General features: G+C 36.3%; 1 pseudogene; it reads left to right on the top strand.

Annotated features, from left to right (window-relative positions):
* On the top strand, window positions 5,117-7,727 carry LOC107620507 (annotated as a pseudogene).

Here is a 7,952-nt window from a genome sequence, read left to right as displayed (position 1 = left end):
AACAAACTCATAGTAAAGTCCAGAAATGTGAATTTAACATAAAAACTAATGAAAACATCCCTAAAAGTAACTAGATCCTACTAAAAATATACTAAAAACAATGTCAAAAAGCGTATAAATTATCCGCTCATCAAAAAGCAAGCCTTAGAAAGTAAGGTTAATAGAGAATTGAGAGAATTGAACCTTAAACACTTGAGTGATTAGAGTGTATACACTACCAGTGAGGGTTCGATGCTCAATCCCTTGTTCCCTGCTTTCATGAGCTATTTTCTTCTTGCAAGTCTATTTGTACTTCATTTTTATGATTTGAATTAGTGAAATCCAGTTCATGTTTGTTCTTGAAAGGTTTATTTACTTTTAAATAAGTAGGTAGAAACATTTTGCATGTAGTTGCATTCATATAGATAGGTTGCATTTCATATTAATCTACCATTCCTCTTCACTCTCTTATAACTTCTCCTGAGCTTAGCATTAGGACATGCTAATGTTTAAGTGTGGGGAGGTTGATAAACCACTATTTCATGGTTTATCTTGTGCTCAATCGAGTGGTTTTTATCAACTCTTTACCCACTTATTCATACTATTCGCATGGTTTTACATTTGCCTTCCTAATTATGTGCTTTGATTGAAAACATGCTTCTTTCACCTTAAGTTCCTATGTTTAATCCTCTCTTATTACTATTAGATGCCTTGATATATGTGTTAAGTGATTTCAGAGATTACAAGGTAGGAATGGCTCAAAGGATGGAAAGAAAGCATGCAAAAGTGGAAGGAATACAAGAAGTTGGAGAAATTGCTAAGCTGTCCAGCCTGACCTCTTCGCACTCAAACGGCTATAACTTTAGCTACAAAGGTCCAAATGACGTTGTTCCAGTTACGTTGGAAAGCTAACGTCCGAGGCTTCGATTTGATATATAATTTGCCATAGCTGCTCTGAAGCCAAATGACGTGAACGCGTGGATCACGCGGACGCGTGACCTGGCAAAAGTGCAATCCGCGCAAACGCGTGGACGACGCCTTCGCGTCACTTTGCCGCGACCTGAACGTACCAGAATACGCTGGGGGAGATTTCTGGGCTGTTTTTGACCCAGTTTTCGGCCCAGAAAACACATATTAGAGACTATAAAGTGGGGGAATGCATTCATTCATGAGAACAAGCTCATAATTCATAATTTTAGTTTTAGATGTAGTTTTTAGAGAGAGATGCTCTCTCCTCTCTCTTAGGATTTAGTTTTAGGATTTAGGATTATTTCTTCTTCATCAGAGGTTCGATGTTCCTCTTATTTATTTTCTACTTTTATTATATACTTTTAATTATTATTTATCTTTTCAATTTGGCTTATGCTACATTCATGTTATGATTTTCTTAATTAGAGAAAATAACCATTTTTAACCATGAAAGATTCGAACACTGACATTTTTACCCATAAAAGATGAAAATTAAAATTATACCCATGAAAGATAGGCTTTTGTAGACAAAATTGTCCGAATCCTAAAAAATTAAATACAATTCCCAAATTATCCTCATAATATATCTTAACTCTAACCTCTAATTTTACCCCATATCACTATTCCTCCGATCTCAAACCCTACCACCACTTTTATCCACAACTACATTACTGCCGCCATCACCATCACCATCACCATCACCATCACCACCGCCGTCACTTGCGAAGTGCCAATCGGAGAAGCCAGGGCCCACGGGAATTTCGGTAGCGAATATGGCACGGAGGTCTAGCGGGAGGGCGAAACCGAACTCGGCCTCGGCGCGTGCGAACTCAGTGTCGGAGAGACCCGATTGGACCTGAACACCTGACTTGCGTAGAGGCTTTATGACTTTATCGATGAGCGAAGAGAATGAAAGGAGGCCATTTTTTACCGGGAGCAAGGATGGTGCAGAAGTGGTTAGAACGGATGCGGCCTGGGACGATAGGCAACACAAGCCCACTATGTGGGCCAGATTTAGACCAGTCATCCTCTGGTTCACGTCCACTATTATGTTGTGTTTGCTGAAGTGGGTATGTAGTGTTGTTGTTCTGTTTTTTGTGGGTATTGGGGTTGCAGTTCTGTTATGTAGTTTGTTTTGGGTGTTTCATGGAGAGAAAGAGCTTTGTGGCAGAAGAAGAGTTGAAATGCTTAGGAAGCCAAATCAGAAGAGGATTATGAAGAATAAGGTGAAGGAGAAAACGAGGCCAATGGTACAAAAATTGGAAAATGGTGAAATCTTTTAATTGTGTTCTTTCTCTTTGCTATCTGGGTATTTTTTATTTTGGAAAAAACAAAGCAATTCTTTTTTTTTCCGGTTTTACATGAAATGGAATCTATGATTGGATTTTGATAAAAACAGAAGAGAATGTACGAGAGATAAATAAAGTTTTGGATTTGGTGAGTTTTATGATGTGTGTGTTCTACGTCTTCATTGATGATGATAATGGATAGTGATGGTGGAATTGAACGTGTGTTGGGGTAGTGTCTAGGAGCAGTAGAAGTGGTGATGGCACTGGTGGTAATGGTGATGGCGGTAGTAACGGTAGTAGTTAGAGATGAGATCGGTGGTAGGATTTGAAATTGGAAAAATGGTGGTATAGAGTAAAATTAAAGATTAGAGTTAGGTTATATTAGAGGATAATTTGGGAATTGTATTTAATTTTTTAGGATTTGAATAATTTTGTCTGCAAAAGTCTATCTTTCATGGGTATACTTTTAATTTCCATCTTTTATGGTTAAAAATGTCAGCATTCAAATTTTTCATGGTTAGAAATGGTTATTTACTCTTCTTAATTAATATTATTTGAGGTATTTCAGATTTAAGATTGTTCTGCTTTAGTTATATTGATGCTTTTAATTTAATTTAGATATTTTCTTTCTTTTGGCTTTGGTTAAGTAATTGGTAACACTTGAGCTGTCAAATAAAGCAGTGGTTGAAATTGGGAGTTACTCCAATAACTCTAGTCTTTCCATAGGAATTGACTAGGACCTGAGGATCAAGCTAATTAATCCACTTGATTTACCTTCATAGTTAGAGGTTAACAAAGTGGGATTAAAATCCAATTCTCATCACAATTAATAAGGATAGGACTTCCAATTCTAATACCTTGCCAAGAGTTTATTTTATTATTTCTATTTTATTTTTCTTATCATTTAACATACTGGTTTCTTACTTTCAAAACCCCCAATTTACAAGACTCATAACCAATAATAAGAACATACTTCCCTGCAATTCCTTGAGAAGATGACCCGAGGTTTAAATACTTCGGTTATCAATTTATTTAGGGGTTTGTTACTTGTGACAACCAAAACTTTTGTAAGAAAGGTTGATTGCTTGGTTTAGTAACTATACTTGCAACGAGAGTTTACTATAACTTCTAAACCATCAATCTTCAGTTCTTCAAGTCTCTTTAGTGTTTATGGTTGATTCTCTCAATTCTCTTCTAATCTTGCTTTCCAAAACTTGTTTTTCTTCTAATAATCGACAATTATTTAATGCATGCATATAAGTATTATGAAGACTTATAAGAGGTTGTAATGAGTTAGGGTCAAGATGGGGATGTATTTGGCCGGTGGACACAAAATTCAAACATTTGATTAGCTTAAACTACCACCTAATCTAAGACACCCTATTAGTCCCAATGTGAAGTCCCAATTACCCATGGTTCACTCATGTATTTTTCAAGATTCATCACATTTGCATTTACTTTCCAAAATTCTATTGGGGTATAATTTATCCCCTATTTATTTTCCTTTTGTTTTCTTATATACAAATATATACACTTATTATTTTACTCTTTTTTTTTCTTTTTTTAGAATGAACGTAAGATATAAAAAGGGTAAATGCACATGGTTTAAATATTTACTACATGAAAATAGACTTACTTCCCAAAAATTCTCAATAAACCCAAAGTATACCTTTCTTTTCTACCAAGTTTCCAAATTTCCTTTCCCAAGCTCGCATAATGCACTCACGCACTAATCTAAGTAAATCAAAGATCTGAATAAGAATATTTATTGTTTTTACTTAGGGTTAGTGATGGGTTAAACATTAAGAACAAAAGGAATTAAATAGACTCAAAATTACTAACAATGGTAGATAAAAAGGTAGGCTATTTGGACAAGTGAGTTAATAAGAATTGATGGCCTCAATCATATAAATGCTTACATACAAAAAATTATTGGACATATAGAATCAAACAAGTTAAATATTACAGTCATAGAAAGAAAATAATACAGAAGAATAAAATATTGGTTGAAAAGATGCAACCAAACATTTAAGCTCAAATCTTACTTGATTTGTGTGTTCTAACTCTAAACTTTATTACAAAATTATTTTTCTTTGAGCAAGTTCAGTAAAAAGTTCTAACTCAAATAAGCATAATGCTCTAAAATAAATATTTTGAAAAATCCTTACTCTAACTAAGTGACCTAAAACCTAAAAAAAAAAAACTTTCTCTTTCTCTCTCTTTTTTAAGGAGGTGTTGGATGAAAATGAAAAACCTAGGTTCCTTCCTCCTATTTTCTAAATGTTTTAAATTTTATACATGCATCAAGGGAATAAAACCTAGTTCTCATCATTTGCATTCATCCAATCATATAAAAAGATAAAAACAAAATACTAAAATAAGAATTTATACAGACCAAATTGAATAAAATGCACTAGGACTAAAATAAAGACTTAGTTATATACAAAACAATTAGAATACAAATAAACTCAAAAGAGATTTAAAGTATCAAAATACTAAAGAGTAAGTCAGAAAGCATCATAATAATCAAAATAAAAGTGCAAGTGTCTGGAGTAGAAGTTTTTCACCCAAAAAATTGGTCACCAACGTCCCCACACTTAAAAGTTTGCACGGTTCTCCGTGCATGCGATGATGAACAAGAGGGAAAAGTTGTCTATGGATCTCCACCTCCAGTGTCCTCAGGCTGGTGTGACTGGGGCGCCTCTGCGTCCACTGCCTAATCTCCTTCTCCATTATGGTCTGAGGTGGTCTCTAGTGTATCCGGTTCTTCCGGCGGAGGATTGCTGCCACTAGACAGCTTCTTCAAGTACTCATATAGTCGCTTATTGTGATGTTCTACTTGATCAATCTTCTTGAAGAACTGCTACACGAGCTAGTAGATGGGCTGGGATGCTTGTGATGTGGCTGCTAATAAAGGTGGTGCAGAAGCTGATGGTGCTGATGGCTCTGACAGGCATGCTGCATTTGATGGCCGGATCTTTCCGCCTCTTTTGGTAGTGCTCGAAAGTTTGTACCAATGTCCATGAGTGATATATATCTTATTCTTCGGAAGGACTGGCTCCTTATCACTATCCTCCCATTGCACGCCAACGTAGAAGGATAAGCGGGTAACCAAAGCGGAAAATGGTAGGTTGCCGATGGCTGGTGCTCTTACCATGGCCTCTCTGATGAGTCTTAAAAGGTTTAGAGGTTTTCTTTCCAAGATACACCAAAGTAGAATAGTCATGTCTGTTGTGACAGTGGTATTGTATGTGCTTGGCATCACATAGTTGGACATAATTTGCTGCTATAACCGATCTTCTATGGTCAATGCCTTGACTAACCCCTTGGCTTTATCTTGTCGACCCTATAAACCCAACTACTCCCAGGTTTGGCAATTATTTCCAGTATTTTATCCCAGTTAAAGGTCAACATCTTCCGCTCACCTTCTGCCTTCTCTTAGGCATCCGTCCCCTTTGGCCACGGCGGAAGACTGAGTGCCTCTTGGATTGCCGCTTCCATCACTAGCACTTGCTTTCCTTGTAGAAATACTGAGTGCAAAGCTACTGAATGGTAATTAGCATAAAATTTCAGCACTCATGTCAAGTTCATAGGCCCCAGATCCCTATCCAAGAATATCCAACCACGCTGCTCTATTCAGTCCTTGGTGAAGTGGGTTAGGCATCATGGAATCATCAATTGCCTCTCACAGGGGATGCCTCTCTCCTGCAGCTTGTTTAACTCGCAGTAGCGGTTGAAAAATCTAGTCGGGTCGATCAGAAGATTGTGCTTTTCGATGTTATCATCGAGGTCAACACCTTTGGGCTCCTTTTCAGATCGTTACAAAGCAGACCACTTGCTTTTGGCAGTGGTGTTTTGTGCCTTCACGCTATGGTGTTTCTTTTTCTCCCAAAAAAACTTCATCTGTATAGGTATTTAGATGGATCCTTGGATGGCAAAAGAGCTAATACATCTAAGAACGCAACTACTTCAAAGAAGTCAGAAAGTTGTGTCCATCATAAGGTCTCAACACCCAAGTCAGAAGAATCTCTATTTGCCAGCAAGGAAAAACAAAATGAGGTTGAAAATATTTTGCATCATTTATCAGATTAAATTAATAAAATAGTATAGATGTTGATTGAGAAGCAGAAATTTCCTTCGCATATTGTGTTACCAAAACCTTTAGTCAGAAAGGTTTCACAAGGGAAGAAAAAATTACTAGCCAGTGGTTCAGAAGATATGTTATATAGTAGCAATATAGCATTTCAAATTGCAGCCTCTATAAAAAGAAGTCATTCAGGTGACAAGAATGCGGAATAATTCCCAACCATCACAAAATGGTGAAAAGGAAAATGCATCATCTCCCAAAATTATTGCAGAAAGGTTAGTAGTGCCTTTAGATCCGATGGTAAAATGTTCTGGGTTGTCTATTAGGGCTTGCAATGGGCATATCAATTTCTCTGCTCCTACTGAGCGAGTTTGCCAGAGTGAGAGTGTTCAAAGTGCGGAAACTTCTAAAAAATCTGGAATGAAGCATGATATTGGTGGAAATTGTCTGAGTAGTCCTCAACATTATCAGGTGAAAAAGCGAAAGTTTGAGATCAGAATGAATAGATCCAGTTTTGATCCAGAAGAATTTGCTCTGTATAGGCGATATCAACTCAAAGTACATAATGATAAACCAGACAATATCACAGAGACCTCATATCACAGGTTTCTGGTTGATACTCCATTATTATTTGTTTCTCCTACCGGTGATAGCACTTTTCCACCTTGTGGCTTTGGCTCTTTCCATCAGCAATATTTAATAGATGGCAAATTAGTGGTAGTTGGTGTTATAGATGTCCTTCCCAAATGTTTGTCAGGCAAATATTTATTCTGGGATCCAGACTTGTCCTTCCTATCACTTGGCAAGCACTCAGCACTTCAAGAAATAGGTTGGGTGAAAGGAAACCAGCATCATTGTCCTAGTCTTCAGTACTATTACTTGGCTACTATATTCACTCTTGCAACAAGATGAGATACAAAGCTTCCTATCGTCTATCAGAGCTTTTGTGCCCACTTCGTTATCAGTAAGTGAATTCATTTTGGCATGTAAATGAAGCCACTTTGTCATACTGCTGTTTATAAATTAATTTTTTCAGGTTTTACTTTTTCTCAATCTCTTTGATTTTCTTTCTAGTCTTTTTTTATTTTTCACTCTGATTAACAATTTGGTGCAATCTGGCAATGTCTATTTCTTTTGGCTTGATAATTTGAAAGGACCAAGTTGCACTAGTATAATCCTGCCATGTATAAATATGAGTGTTATCTGGTTTACTTATTCTATACTTTAATTTTATTGTGCATTAGTTTTATTTATCATGACTGACAGCATGCATAATCTCTAGGTGGGTTCCATTTGACATTACAAGGCCCTTGCTTGACAAAAGGCCTTATGTTGTCTTATCGGATTCCTCCGTTTTAAAAAATGGTAATTCTTTCCTCCCTCAAGCTACTGAAGATTCTTAAATGGCTCGGAACCTGGATTGGATCTTTTACATGAGTGTCTGTATAATATACACAATTTATTATTAGAGTATACATTTATGTTAAAGTAATGTAAGGGTTGTATGACCGTAGTTTCCCTCTAAATGCTTATATGAAAATTTGTAGATATTATATGTTATGTTATGTTTCTGCCAAATACTTATAATCACTTGATCTTTTTTTGTTTTAACAACTCACACTATTGTA

The sequence above is a fragment of the Arachis ipaensis genome, chromosome B10, assembly GCF_000816755.2.
Source record: "Arachis ipaensis cultivar K30076 chromosome B10, Araip1.1, whole genome shotgun sequence".
In the NCBI taxonomy this organism is placed as follows: domain Eukaryota; kingdom Viridiplantae; phylum Streptophyta; class Magnoliopsida; order Fabales; family Fabaceae; genus Arachis; species Arachis ipaensis.
The sequence above is the reverse complement of the archived record's forward strand: the minus strand, read 5'-3'. Positions and strand labels throughout refer to the sequence as shown.